Source organism: Athene noctua, chromosome 6 (genome assembly GCF_965140245.1).
Source record: "Athene noctua chromosome 6, bAthNoc1.hap1.1, whole genome shotgun sequence".
Taxonomy (NCBI): Eukaryota; Metazoa; Chordata; class Aves; order Strigiformes; family Strigidae; genus Athene; species Athene noctua.
In genome coordinates, this window is record NC_134042.1 from 46,937,189 (window position 1) to 46,953,248 (window position 16,060).

Here is a 16,060-nt window from a genome sequence, read left to right on the forward strand (position 1 = left end):
CCAATTATATCTATTCTATATTTTAGATATACACAATATAATCATATAATAAAAGACACATTTTATGAGGTGCTATTGAGGTCATATACAGACAAACTGTATATTAATTAGATAAAATTACATATAGTATTTCTAAATTAAGCTATCTGTGTGATCTTATATAATTAATATGTAATGTATAATTAGATATAATAGTACACTTAGTTACACAAAAATCATTACAGAATTGTCTTTAATATAAATACTGTAGTTCTGTTAAGACCCAGCTCTCACAAAAGGCCCATGTTAAGTACCCACACAGGAGGGAAGCAGAGCAGGACACCCAGTTTTCCCTCTCAGATTCCCACATGCCCTGCGTAGACACTGCGTGTACCCATTATAAACTTGGGTCCAGGAACCCACCATCTACAGAATTTCACATATTGAAACGTATTCAGAGCCAACAGCATAAAAATCCCCAGCACAACATTTGCCCCAACGTGAAACGAGGCGACTCTGTAAACACAGGGATCTTCCTCTGGTTGGCATGGTTTTTTACCTGTTCACATCCTGCTCTGGCTGTTGGCAAAGCAGTTGGAGTCCTTACAGGACACTCCCAGGGCTGTTTATGTGGTGTTTGCATTTTGCACCCTCTCTCACCTCACACCTATTTGACAGCATGCAAAGGAGCAGCCAAATACTTCTGTGAAACAAGGAAGCTCGGACTGAAATCTGTTGCTGTGATTTTTTTAAAGCTTCAGGGAGTAGGAATCAGAGGATCAGTGGAATTCCTCAGAGAGGGAGGAATCAGCTGTATTACAGATATCTTTTCCTTGCAGGGAGGTGGGAAATAGAAACAGGTGAGAGGAGGGGCTGGGAATTTTAATAAATCCTTCTCTTCTGGCACTAAGTGGCTTTCTTCACGTGTTGGTATCAGGACACGATGCAAAGGCAGCACTAAGCACACTGGCACTCCCATGCTGCGAGTCGTGATAACGCTTCATTTGCTGCAAGGTCTGTCAGCAGAGCATTCAGGGTTTGGTTTTGTTTTGGTTGTGGGTTTTTTTTTGGTTTTGGTTGTGGGTTTTTTCAGAAAGAATTAAACATCTGACTGAAAATGATAAGGAAAAATGAACTTACAGAGGACGCTAGAACAGCCTTGAAACCCTCCTGAACCACGCTGTTGTGACAGAGTGCATCCTGTGTGTGTGCATGCTTGCATGAGAATTTACTAATACATATAACGTTAATTACCCACTTATGTCCTGAAGCAAGGCTGGGAATGAATTTCAGGAAAAGAGATGTTTGTTTTGTGCGGGCGCCCACATCCCATATACTTTCAGTCCCGAGGAAACTGCCTTGTATCTCCACCCTGTGTACACTCGTGCCTGTAGCTGCAGGCAGTGAGCAGGGAGAAGGCACGGGAGCTTACGGATACCCGTGTACCCCCATTTCTCCCCATCCCACAGCATGGAAAGCCTGACCAGCAACAAGTCCAGGGTCTATCCGCTGCACCCGCCTCAGCTGAAGCCGTACAGCTGTTGCCTTAGTAGAGAAAGGGATTGGATTTCACAGGCTGTGTAATCTGCGACAGCGCTCTTTTGGCTTGGGGATAGCAACAAGCCTCACCCAGGCTTAGCCATCCCTTTTCTGCCCGTAGAGGAACGCCCCAGTCGACATAGAAGGAAAATTGTTTGCTGAATTTCTGCACAGCCCTCCTTCCAATTGCTGGAGAGAGAGGGGGAGTGAGAAAGAGAGAGAGTTTAAGGCAGGCTCTGCACTGGTGTTCTGGGCTATTTCAACTTCAGGGCAACTTTAGAGAACTTCAGTTATTTTTGGTAAGTTTTTATTTTTAAAAAACAATCCCCCTCCCCTCTCTCTCTCTTTCTTTCTTTTTAATCTCTGATGCAGATTGCACGAGTTTGCAGTCGATGACGGGCTTTTAAAATTGCGAAGAGATGTGGGCGTGTGTATTTTGTGCCCTTTGATACAGAAACAGGACGTTCTGATTATAAAGATGTAATGTTCCCAGCTGTTGTACTTGATAAGCGAAACCTGAAGATGCTGTGCGTTAAGTGATACCACCAGGGAAAAGCATGGCCAGAGCTTCAGCCAAGGTGCATCCCACCTGGCGTAAAGCTTTGTCTCTTCCTTGGATATGGAAGAAGTGAAATCAGGGATGAACTAATGTGTTCAAGCCTGCTAAAAAGTTTCTGATCCACATTCTTAATGCAGGGCTTTCAAGCTTGTGCACTAAGCCTCCTAAATCTTTCAGAGGGATGTTGGTTCTCAGTCCTATACACACCCCTCCATTCAGTAATCTCTATTCCAGATCATGCACGTTGTTTTTCTTACTTCCTCTGTCTGTATACTTAACCCATCTTAGGATCTCAAAGATAGTGAAACTCTCTTTTGCAGTACAAAGATACAGTCCCAGCTGTTGCAATGTATTGCAAGGTGCGAACTGCAATTTACTTACAGTGAAGTTGGTTTCTGATGAATATGAGGTTTTTTGCTATTTGTTTTCCACATAGATATGTTCGGATTTTTATAATATCTGTGCTTCTACAAGAGGAATTCTATTTGTGTTGATATTATATCTCAATAGATACCATTTGCATTACATATATATATCATAATATACTGACTTGGCACTAGACTCTCTGTATATTAGTGGTATTAGAGACTGCAATTAACTTTGAGGCATTTAAAAAACAGACCTGTAGCCTTGTCAGCAGAAGTGGGAGCCTGTATGTGTTCACTGCAAGACTGCTGAGGCTAGTACAAAGTACTAGGAAATACGCTGGGTAAAATTATTCTGTCCACCTGTCTAGGTTCTTTGCCCCGTCCGTGCACCTTAACATGTTTCTGACCACATGAATGCAGATGATCAGAAGTAGGATTTGTATCTGTAGCCACCCGTAGAGAGAATGAAAAGAACATGTTCTTAAAGCTTTCATAGAAAAGAGAAAACACATTACTCACATGAGAGAAAACACCAGAATTCTACCCCTCTACAACAAAAATAACCAGTCATTTTCATAATTTATGAAACAAGAAACATAGGAAGTTGGAAGGTGACTCTTGATACAGTACTTAGGTTATGATCACTTGTTGCATGCACAAGGAAAAGTTTCTAAGTATTGCCTTGCTATATCCCTCACTATAATAAAGAAAAACTTTTGCAGATCCAAGAAAATTAGAGGAAAAGCAGCTTAAAACAGCCAATTTACTTCCAAAATCTACCCTATCATAGGTCAAAAATGTAGCATGAAAAAGTTTCAGACGTCTAACAGCACAGGGAAGCATATAACATCTCAGAATTTACTGGGTTTTATTAGCTGTGTTTAAAAATGATAAGTGTGACTGGAACTTTTAATTGCAGTAACCCTATAACAATGGAGTTAACAATAACTCTTCAGCAATAAACTGAAAACTATAAATCTGCGCCAGGCACTCTGCAGTGCTGACATGCTCCATGATGGCTATAGCTTTTCTGTGGAAGCATGTAGATTTGTTAGCTAAAATTGCATTTTACTATCTTTGGTGTGGCAGTCTCATAAAGTAAACTCTACTATTAGATTACGAAGCTTGTGTAAATCTCCGACTGAAGTCAGTTTGACTCTAGTCAGTGCTCGTAAGCAATCCATCGAGGATGGCTGCCTTCCAACCTCCTCTAGAGCGGGTGTTAACGTCTTTTCAGGCGGATGGGGCAGCAGTAATGTCTAGCACTGATTTGCCAGGGGTTTGGAGATGGCACGTATTTTCTGCTTTTAATTGTCTTGGACGCTCAGTCTGTATTCACAACTATGAGGTCAACGTGCCTCTATTCACTTTTGGCTGTACTTGAAGCTCATCACTGAAACAAAATCCAACAGTCTGTAATACACGGTCGGGGGAATAGCTGTGATCTGAGTTAACCTCCTGTTGACTTCAGTGGGTTCAGCCCCGTGCTCGGAGGCAGCCTTCTCTGGGAAGCCACTCCAGGAACTTCCCAGGAACTTTACTTAACGTTGACACCGCGAGTGGAGGGAGTGGGAAGTACAGCATCAGGATCTTAACTGAAGTGTCATGTCTTGTTGGAAGCCACAGGAATGTATATTCCCTTCGTTTGGACCTCTAAGGAACCACGGAGCTTTTTTTTTTTTTTTTTTTTTTCCTCATGTTTTCTATTGGGGCAAAGAAGTCAGTTCATCCTATGCAAGTGTAAAACGCTGAGGGATTTAAGTAAGATATTTTTTCCAGGATTCCTCACATCAGGAGACCTAAATAATCAGAATATAAAGCAGTGTATGTGAAAGGTGTGAAAGTAACTGGCTTATATTATGAGTAAATATCTGAATAAATAGATTTAATCAATTTTTTAAATCTAGCTATTTTTGCATTTCATAATGTCCCCCACTTCAGGGAACAGCAAAATATGCACTGGAAAAATCAGGGTTTCCACCTCTGGAAAAGAATCTCACTGTGTTTCTGAGCTCCATGTTGCAGGTTCAATCCAAACCACCGAGGCTGTGAAAGGCTTCAGCATTAGCCCTGCTCTGAGCGAGGAGGGGACCTGCCCCTCTGCACCAGCACAGGCAGATGGAGCAAGGGCAAGCTCCTGCTTTCAGACAGTTTGCCATGTCCCTGAGCCCTAGTGTGCTAAAAAACTGTTTTCCTGACCACATCATCTAACATCTACTGCCTTTCCTGCTTCCTTTAGCTGTAACTCTGTAACTTCCAATCTGCCTAGCAGGCTTTTCCCTCCAAAACCAAGTGGGGGAGCAGCACCAAGCGAAGTAGTGGATTCAGCTCCTGACACAGCTAAAATTAAAGCCTACCAAGACTAGTTTGCCATGTTGCCACATCCGACAGGAATCAGGACAGTGCTCTTGTGGCGAGAAAGATCCTTTGGATGACCTGCAGCTGTGCCTAGCCCCAGTGCAGGAGGATTACAGCTGCATCTAGGGGAACTTGGTAAATCCCCACGTTTGCTCATCTCACTCCAGATCTTAAGGTCAAGGCTGGAATTCATTATTTTATATTGGAAAACAAAACTTCAGGCTAGAAGAGGACCTTTCACATACTAAATAATTCCTACCAACGTTTTTACTTCCTGAAAGGAGGCTACAGGTAGCCAAATACATGGAAGTAACTGCTGACTTATTGCAGAGAATGGGTCTGCAATTTTCTGTCAGAGAAGGGGAAACCATGGGTTCACCATCCAAATCCAACGAAACGTGTAGTCTAGAGTGGCTGGAGGCAGTCAAAATATGTTAACGTTATTACGGCATGTAAGTAATAAATAAGCCAAGGTAACTGATAGGGTACCCATCTTCTCCCAGTGATGGCAGCTCTGCAAGGAGTCCCAGGCCCCATGGTAACAGCCCAAATCCCTGTGAAATTCCATGGAGCAGGAATGTGAATGCCTGAAGAAGAGCAGCCACTAAGCCCACTTCATCTGCCCAATAAAGATAGCAGTGTCTTCAGAGGGCAAAGTTATCTGTTTTTCAAAAACACAAACAAGCAGATAAGGTTTATATGATTTCTAAGCCTGTTGATAAATGCTTGAGACTCCAAAGACATAGTAACTGTTCTTCACTGTTGGGCAAATGCTATTTCTTCTCTGTAGTTAAGAGAACAAACACTACTTGATTTTGATAGCAGTGGGCTGTGCCTGACGATCGCAGAGTCAGGGGAGCAGCTGTTACCCATGCAGCCATCTGATTTTAAATACCTTTCTACCTGCCCACTGACCTCTCAGCTCTCCCCCTTGAAGAACAGTATGTTTGTGGTCTCAGGCAACCAGCACTGAAAAGCGAAGGTTTCAGTCTGTACATACATATTCCCATTTCTACAAGTCTTAGCTAAATAATAAAATACTCTAGTAAACTACTCTAGATACAGAATCTTCCACCTTGCAGTGGAGTCCTTAAAGCTCACATATTTTATTAGACCAACCATCCCTATCTTTCCTAAGTATCCCATACTCCATACCAGCCCTAGAAAGCTAATGTAATTCAGCTTTCCACAGGTCACCTCTTCACTTTTCTTGCTGTATGGTTTACCCCAGCACCCAGCCTTTTGACTCTCAGCCAGGCACAACACTCTACTTTTCCCTCAAAATAAGTATCTGCAGGAATTTTTCTTTTCCTTGCCTCATGTCATTCTCATTTTAATCCAAAGAACCAGCTTTAGCAAAATTACTTGCAGAAGTGAATTCCAAAATGGAAATTTTAACATGAAGAAGAAACTCAAAGGACATGCATGCAGGAGCAAAAATCAGTTTGGTAGAAAATAGAAAAATCACTTTTCTACACAACAGGAATTGCTTTAACTGTTTGCATTATGTTCTGAAGGGGAAAAATGTCTTAGTGGGATTAGGCATCATTACTTAGAAAAATAGTTAGAAATCATCTTTTGGTAAACCTCTCTTGATTAGCAGCTCTTCCTCAGATCAGATAAGCATCAAAAGTTTGGGTTGGTCTTTTTGTTTGAAATGTATTTGGCTTTATTGGGAGGCATAAGAGCTGGAGAACCATGAAACTATCATGAGAAAGCTGGTGGTTTTGACTGCTGATATTCCTGGTGTGAGATGAGCGTTCCCTATCCCTGCTTCTAAAATCAGCCTGAAAGGAAATAATTTACAAGAACACAAATATGTCATTAAGCATTCCCCAAATATTTTCATAGATGTCAGAGTCGATCTGATTTATGCTTTAGTGAAAGGTTGCATTGATTTTTATATGAACTGTGTTCTCATACTCCTTAAGATCGACTTTTTCACATAATGGGCTTGATTATGAGAAAAAAATATTTTTTGTGCAATGAATAGCTCAGACAACTCAGTGCCTAATTAAAGTAACCAGTTTGTCAGGTCTCATTTTGGAGGCAAACTGGGCATTTTCACATGAGAGTGACTACATGTGGCATTTGTAATTGTGATGGTGGATGCTACAAAGGTAATGATGCGTGCAGTTGTGATGCTGACATTAATCAGGCTTTCCATGAGCAGACAGTGCTGGAGTGGTCGTGAAGGGTAGTATGTTCTTAGGCTCTGCTATCATATCACTCTCTTGTTTTGGGGCATGTGTTGGACCAGAAAATGATTGACTAAGTGGTGTAAAACAGACTTTTGAAAGTTATTTCACACACAGGTATTTATAAGGGGAATTTCAGGGATTTACAGAGCTGGATGGAAGCAAGACCCCCACAGAACTGTCATGAAAGGAATACATTTAATAATGGCACTGTGATCTTACATCTGTATTTGGATTGTATGTCCATAGTGGATTTAAGAACTTCTTCAGCCAGTCTAAGATGCATCTGTGAATGAAGTGGTTTGAATAAAGATAGCAGAGAAATCACATTTTCTTTTTTGAATTATGCTTTTTCAGAGATTAAAATGAAGCTTTTGAATAAATATACTGGGTTATGCCAGGAAAGCTCATCACAGAGATTAGGGCATTAATTACATAATTATAATGTATACATTGCATGCTTCACCAACCAAATTTATAAACCTTATTTATTTTAAATAAACCTTAAAGCCTAGAGAATAAGCCTAGCACTTGCAGATAAGCTCAAGAATGAATGTAATCTCTACTAAATATACCAGGAAAACAGGGTGCTTGGTGCATGTGTCAACAAATCATCCCTGGGTCTCATGGTGAGGAGATCAGAGCAGCTGTCAGGAGTCTCCGAGGAGCCCAAACAAACTGTCCACAGCACATTTTCCTAGGAGCTCTGCCCCATGCTTCCCTCTCCTTCTCTCCTTTTCTCCCTTTTTCTGCTTTGCTTCCATGGATAAACAGTCCCAGTGCTGCAGAACCGCTCGCATCCCGACCGTGTGTCCAGCCCTAGTCCATGGGGATCCTCCTGGAGACCTGGACCATCGTTGCCCTTCTGAGCCCTGCCTTCCTGAGCACAGCAGGACTGGGACCATGGGCGGGGACGTGGACACATGGGTCGATGGTTCAGCAGGTGGGGTGTTTGCACACAGGGAAATGGTGCTCGGCCCAGCAGCACGATGCTGGCAGGGGTGTTCAGGGCACGCATCACTGGAGGGATGCAAGGTACTCTGAAGCAGAGGAGTTGAAGTAGCTGAGTTGGATTAACTTAACCATAGCTGATGGCAAGGCTTGGGTAAGAAAACCTGTGGAAAAAAATTGATTTCCTCTTTTCAGTTTCTAGAGGCTTTTTTCTGAATGCAAATTTAAATTCATAGAGCCACCCATGAAGGAAGCTTGTGACAGGCCCACCCTTAAGTCCTTTGCAGGCTGGTATCTCGGGTCAGTCTGCCCAGCAGAGGCAACGTTGAAAGAAGATAACCTGGCAAAAAGACACATTTGGGAGCCGGGGAACCCACAGCATGCCCCACAGCCACATCAAGGCTGCCTAAATGTGCCTGCAAACCCTTGTGATGCAGTGATGGAGTCAGAGATGACCCTGGAGCAGGAACAGAAGCAAATGTGAGGGAAAGAAAAACCAATGATTGTGGATTATTTCTCAAAGGCACTGAGAGAGCAACCAGCAGGGCCACGCACACAAACACGTCCAGCCACAAACCATTGAAAACCAGTGTGGGTGAGACGACCCCACACAGCAAAACCTCTTCCTTGCCCCTGTGGACAACCACAGCACTTCCAGCCCAGGGGAAACACCTTGTAGGTGTTTCATCAGACCCAGGTGCCGTGGAGCTGTATTGGTCCGTAAGCAGGGAGACACACAGCCCTCCTCGCAGCGGTCAGGATTTTTGGAGTGTTTCTGCTGACCACTGCCCCCACCATTCTCAGCTGTGTTTTAATTTATTTACACTCCTTTGTATCTGGGGCTCATTTCTGGTTCACGTTCAGTCTCTGCCCTGCTTTGAAAAACGAGGATGGGAGTCAGCAGATCTCCAGCTTGCCATGTGATAGGGAAGCAGTGCCTTTGCAGTGCTCTCCCAGGTTGTGACATGCATTGAAAACTGATCTTCTGCCAGCAGGTCTCTGTGTGGGGAGCTGCAGGTAAATTCGGGTGTGCATGAACCCCTCTCCCTTGTCACACTGTGATTTCATGGCCTGGGCTGACAAAAGTTAGACCCCTGGGCAGCACACGAGCCTGGGCCTGGGTCTGGGGATTTCATTCGCACCAACGGGCAAAAGAAGTACAAAAAGCTACGAGCATATTCTTATTCCCACAAATCTTTTCAAATGCCTGATAAGAGATGGAGAGAAAACCATCATCCTCTAATCCAAAACAGGAGCTGGCTGTCACACCAGCACAAACAGACCACGCTAACTCCTCCACTAACTCTGTTCTTGCAAGGAGACAAAGATGGACTGTGATAAGATTTTGGCACTCGGACACACTTGGAACTACGTTTGAGGCCAGCCAGAGCCTGCGTGCTCAGGGGAAGGGATCTGGGACTTGATAAGTTGGCACTGACAAATTGCAGCAAGGAGCAATGTCCTTGACCTGGCTGTGATAGCTCCAAGAAGGAGTGAGAGTTTCCTGTTTTACAGAGATTTTGCAGGAGGCAATGTGTCTGACACAAAGGCAGACTCAAGTCTGTCAAACCTACTATTGGTGCACAAAAAATCCACAGCCCAGCCATATTTGTGAAAACTTTATTCTTATCTTTTATTGCTGCTGCAGTCTGATGGCAGGTTAAGGTCCCCGCTGTGTTAAGTGACATATAGCCACCTACTCGGATGGGCCTCGGAGGACTTACAAACTTTGCGTCAAGCAAATCGAGCAAAACGGAGGTGTCAGTAATGAGGAAATAATAGTGGAAACAATTTTCCAGAGAACGAAGGAAGGCTTTTTTTGGGCTGTGTTTTGGTTTGTTTCATTGTCTAGAAGATCTCAGAAATTCTCAGTCATAACAAATCCCTGTTGGCTGGAGCAAAGCTGTGGATGCAGTTATCCAGCATGTGGGTTAGCGTAGAGTGCTCGTGGTGGAGGCACAGAGTATGGCTGAGCAGGAGCGCTGTGCTCTTGCTGTGTATGGGATCTCCTGCTGCCGTCCTGCGGAGGGGCAGAGACCTCTGCTTGGAATCCTGAGGGCGAAGTCCTTCATGCGTTTGTTTTCTAGTCAAGAAAAATGAGAGAGTTCTGCAAAGAGGAGTGAAGTATTTTAGGCAACCTGCAGCTGCTGAAGTTTTTGCGCCCACTGCCATGCCTCTTGGGTGTTTGGGGACAGAAGGATACAAGGTGCAGTGCTGCATTTCTTTTTAACTTCTGTCCAGCTCCCCCGAAGTACCCTTCGGTAGCCAAAGCAACACATTGGCAGTGGAGTTATAGCAACAGCAGCACAACACCTACACTCCCAGCTGGACTTTTTATGATGACAGGCAGGACCAACGGAGTGACATTTTTCTCAAGGGTGAAAAAAAAAGTCAAGTAAGAGTGTGCTCAACTGCTCAGAGACATGGACTCACCTTGGGCTGACAGCAGTAAGGATATTTTGCTGACAGGACATGATGTATTCCCTGGAAATGAGATTTACAGTGCTTTTGGAAAATACATGGAAGTGGTCCTCCACACAGACACCATAGATAGCTTCATAAACAAATTTTAAATATCTGAACATTCTATTCACAGAATAAATTAATGGAAAATTGATGCTAATTAGCCATCATTCTTTAAGCAGACCTGAGTGGTTTTAATGCAAGAACCATCCTGACAGACCTTCCTACCTTTCAACAAAGTAAAAAGGTATAGAGGCTTGTTTTAAATCTATACTTACAAAAGTCATGATGAAGTATTTTATTTTTTTTAATACGAGTAGATTAGTCTATTCACTGCTCAGCTGAGTTGCTGCCATGGTTTAACATCAGCTGGCACCTAAGCACCACACAGCTGCTCACTCACTCCGGCCTGGTGGGATGGGGAAGAGAATTGGAAGGATAAAAGTGAGAAAACTTGTGGGTTGAGATAAAGACAGTTTAATAGGTAAAGCAAAATCCGCAACTGCAAACAAATCAAACTAAGAAATTCATTCACCGCTTCCCATGGGCAGACAGGTGCCCAGCCATCTCCAGGAAAGCAGGGCTCTGTCACAGGTAACGGTTACTTGGGAAGACAAACACCATCACTCTGAATGTCCCCAACTTCCTTCTTCTTCCCCCAGCTTTATACGCTGAGCATGACATCATATGGTCTGGGACATCCCTTTGCTCAGTTGGGGTCAGCTGTCCTGGCCGTGTCCCCTCCCAGCTTCTTGTGCAGCCCCAGGCTACTCGCTGGTGGGGTGAGAAGTGGAAAAGGCCTTGACTCTGTGTAAGCGCTGCTCAGCAATAATGAAAACATCTCTGTATTATCAACACTGTTTCCAGCACAAATCCAAAACACAGCCCATACAGCTACTATGAAGAAAATTAACTCTCTCCCAGCCAAAACCAGTGCAGTTGCAAAAATAGTGTTTTTGTAATTAGTGGTTCTTTGAAAAGTAATGAAATATATATATATATATTTACAATGCATATCTATATAAAAACAATATGTACTTAGATGAGTTCTGCATTGATAAGCTAAGTTGGCAAAGAAAACACTTTTAGTTGTCCATTAGGGCTGGATTCAATAGAAATGTTGGCTGACTCCACTGCCAGCCTTGGAAACCGCTGGAGTATTCAAGGCTTAGGCAGTCAGATGCCTGCTTTAATTTCTATTGACAAAGGAAAAGGAGGGATGAGTAAATGCAAAACATTTCCTTCCAGCATTGAGCTAAGAGAGGCAGTGTGGTGCAGGGAGAAGGTGGAATCCAGGACATCTGGGTTTTATTTATTGCTGGCTCTACTGCCAACTTGCTCTGTGACTTTGAGCAAGTATTTTTTTTTGCTTTGCTACCTTACTTTCTGTGAGGCAGGGAGAGCTCGCCTACTTTTCCATGGTGCTCTGGGCAGGTGCAGGGGCTTTCTTGGTGACTGTGACCACATGCTGCAGTTGCCAAGCTGGCATATTCATATGCACCAGGCAATGCTGTCTGGGTGAGCAATACCTTAGAGGGTGCAAGGGGTAGCTATGCCCTCTGAGAGCCCAAAGGGACAGACACTCATTAAGAAGCACTGTGCCTGCATAAATACATATCCGTAAGCACGAGTAACCAGTGCCTGCTGCTACTACAGATCAGAACGTCATTCAGAGCAGGAGTTGGGTTGGCATCCTCTTCCACCTATGCTTATTCATTTATTTATTCACTTTTCCTTATTTCATTTACTACACCATTCCCAGGGAAGACCAGTTGCTTTTGGGGTAAGTGACGTGGAATGAGGTAGTTATTTTGAAATGGTCTCTATATGTGGAGGAAAGAAGCCTGGCTTTTTTTTTTTTTTTTTTTTACTTTTCTGTAAGATGCATTTTCTGCCAAATGTGAAGAACTAAAAAAGCGTGTGAAAGCAAAGACAGTCATATATAGCCTTCTGCCTGCCACCAGCAATTGCTCTGTTGTCCAGAGTGATATTTAGGCTATGGCTAGAAAACTTCTGCCTGTATCTTATTTGCCTTTGTTTTTCACTTTAAACAACACTGATGTCTTAATGCTACTTGCTGTATACATTAACTGAACTCATGGCTAATCTACAAAGTGCTTGCATTTTGTTCTAAAAGTATTTACTCTTACAAGGATGCAGGCATGATTACTGTGTGCGGTGCTGTGTGCTGTGCTGGATTTTACAAGATGGAATCAAAGCTGATCTCAGGCCATGCCACAGTCTGAATTACAAGATGAGTGTGATGTAACGTGCCATATATCTCTTTCACTGAGGCCAATGGATGTTTTGCTTGAGTAGGCACAGAATGAAATCCCAATACTTCACGATTTGATGCTGTGGCACTAAATGTCCAGCAGGTATCATCTTAGTCCTACAGATTTTTGTAAACTTCCATTTATGACACTGCCTGTTTATCCTACTGATGGGTCAAGATGTCTTTCATGAACAACCCCTTGGAAATACCTGGAGCACTACAGCTTGGCCAGACCTACCTCTCCGCAAAGCTATATATGATCTCAAGACTGTCTGCTGAGTGTTGGGATGGATGGTGGAAGAACTTGACATGAATTGTGATAATTATATGCCTTTATGCGTAGTACAAATCTGTGAATAAAGATGTAATGTTCAGTCTAGAGCCAGAGTAATTAATATCAACAGAAAACATTGATAGAAACTGATGTGTAGCTATACAATATACAGCAATACTCCTCTTTAATTTTTTTTTAACCCATGAAGAAAAGACATTATTCAGAATAACAGAGCAACACTAGTATAAATTTTGCCTGACATAATGTAGCTTTGTTGTAAACTATCCTAGTTTAGGAATCACTTTAGCTGTATTATTTTCCCTCCTCTGCAGGGCACGTAATGTATTCCTCTTCCCACAGTAACATATTTGGCAACCTGAATCAGTCAAATGAACTGGGGTGCAAGACACCTGGGTTCAACCTCTGATGTGGTGGGTGGTGCAGTCATATCGCCTCTCTGCCTCTGCCTCCCCTCTCTCTCTGTCCATTCTCCTCTTCCTCTGGCTCTCACTGTTAGTTTGACAGAAAGCTCTTTGGGGCCAGCATTGTTCTCCATTGTGTGTTTGTACAGCTAATGGGGTGTCAGTCAGGGGACAGGCTCTGGGAAACTACCAAAGTATGAATTTTAATAGAAATCAATTAAGTGAATAATAGTGTCTTAGGTGTCAAGGCAGAGTGTAAAAACGATCTAGAATAAAGTGGTCTGAATGTTTTAAAGGGTGATCCAAAACTTCTCCAGACTTCAGACGCTTAAATCCATCCATTAACACACAGCCAGGACTTCTGCAACGTACTCTTCTAGTCCTGCACAGACAGCTTTGCAATGTGAAATAAAAGCTGTATTTGAATCATCATGGGTTAAAGCCGGTTATTCCCACAGTTCCCATTTCCTAATGTTTTCCGCTCATGATGTTCTTCTCTTTTAATGTTCATAGTAACTTGTGCCAAAATAGGTGTTTCCTATCATGTTCTCCTCACATTGTGTATTGTGGTTTTTGGTTTTTTTTAATTCCATATTTTCAATCCCCAGAGAGCTAAGGTTAGTCATCAACATGCTTTTGGCTATCAGATTCATGTGTCATTTGCTATAGCAACAAACAAAAGCATTAGTCAGAAACTGGCATGAAGCTATAAACACATATTTTTTTGTGATAATACCCAGAGTTAGCTTAATTTATGTGGTACACTGCTGCCACACAACTGCATCGTAGCTTGACTATTATCCTTGTTGAATAGGAACCTCATAGAAAACCCAGAGAATATATTACAGGGGAATAAGCAAGTCTGTTAACTGATGCTGTCATCTGAAGATCACAAGCCAAATTCTGCTATTGCCCTGATATAAATCCAGCTGAACTCCTTCAGAATACACATTTAGATCAGAGGACAAAATCTGAATCTGTATCTCTTGAATAAGATGAAAATTACCATCAGGAAAATAAACACTCACTTTGCCTTTGCTGTTTTCACCTCTGTAATTTTACTGCAGCCAAATGATTAGAGGTAAGCATTTATCAGATTGTGGTAGATGGTTTATGTTCACTGCCAACACACTTGGAAAACATTATCTGCAGCATGGCAGGGAGAGCGAGGCTTAGTTAAAGATAGTCTCTCTCCAGTTGTGCACTGGGAAGGTGCAGAGCCAGTGTCTGCCCACCCGCTCTGGGGACAGGGAGGAGTGGCTTGTGCAGCCAGTACTGATTCCCTGGGGAGTTGGTTGGGTTTGTACGGCGTTCACTGAAATCCCACAGCTAGACAGCTACTAGTCCCTGAGCCAGCTAGTTTAAAGGTTGCTCTGAAGGCTCTACAGAAATGGTGATTTTTGCCTAGGCAGAATAGGCACATTCCTGTTAATGCTTTATTCCAACCATTTGTCTTCACTGCGCCTTTTCAGGAACATGAGCCCTCCTCTTTTTTGACAGCTGCATTTAATAAAAAACACACGCATGAAAAATGTGTTTTCCAGTATCCCTGAGCTGCCACTGCTCAGAAAGGAGAGCTTAAACTTCCCTAGAAATTGTTCAGATACATTTGCAGACCCCTCTCTTCAGAGATGTAACTGTGAAGTGTTCGTGACCTTCACTGCTGCAAAGGTGTGCAGAGTAACGTATAAGTAATATCCACATGTGTCCAAGCACTAGGAGTAACAAAACCTTCAGATCCTTCTTGTACCTACCAGTCTGAAAGTTTTTAACAGGGCCAGTGGTTCCAGCTGCAGAAGATAATCCTGCAGCAACATGTAGTTTGTATGCAGAGGCCCTCTGAGAATGGGCCTTCAAAGCCCAGGGATCAAGAAGAAGATCTAGCACCAAGCATTGGCAAGTTGTGTTCCAAAAACAAAGACTTCTTTTCCCTAACCAAACCCATGAGCAGAAGAACATGCCCCAGCAAATCCTACTTTTTAGCCCTGGCCTTGTTCACTGCACTTTGTTTAGTGTTGCTGGTTCTGGATCCTACGCACTTGAGATCCTGGCCCTGGTGTCTTTTCAAAACCTTTCAAGATGATAATCTTACTATGGTAGATTTATCTGCTGTAGAAGTGTAAAAGGACCTGGTTTTCAGTTAGCAGCTCCTGAAGTAGGACTGGGTTATGTGTGGTTTGTCTTTGCCCTTTTCCCATCTGTGCCCAGTTGCATCAAGCCCTGCATTGAAAAATGTCAAACATTTGATTTCTCTGAAAATGGGAGAGCTCTGGCTGTTTGTCTTCTTCAAAGATCAGCCCAATGCTTTTCTGTTTCCTTTATACCCCTTTGGTCAAATGGGGACAGACCTTCCCCATAAGAGTGTTCAAAGTGTGATGAAGTAATGTTCAAAGTATTTGCAATGAAGAAAAAACAAATTCTGCTCTCAGTGTAGTTGCCGAATGCGGTCAAAACTGACCCCAGCAGCACTATATAAAGCAAATATCTCAGTCATTGCTAAAATGTTATTGACATCTCAGTTCCCCCACCTCAGAAGGACTTGGGGACTTCAGTATGTAGAAACGTCACAGTGAGATGGTGGTGGAGGTTTTTGTGCATTGTCTAAAGTGAAAATTATTCCACCTTGTAAACAGTCAACAGGATAATTTCATGGTAGCAATCATTCTCCTTTTCA

The 16,060-nt window shown here is 42.9% G+C and overlaps 1 protein-coding gene across 1 annotated transcript in view; it reads left to right on the plus strand.

Moving 5' to 3' along the window:
- Window positions 1-1,333: 1,333 nt before the first annotated feature.
- Window positions 1,334-16,060, plus strand: part of AHNAK2 (AHNAK nucleoprotein 2) — a 57,343-nt gene continuing 42,616 nt past the window's right edge. The window contains exon 1 of the mRNA XM_074908866.1: window positions 1,334-1,817. The gene's annotated coding sequence lies outside the window, so the exon portion shown is untranslated. The remainder of the gene's footprint in view (window positions 1,818-16,060) is intronic.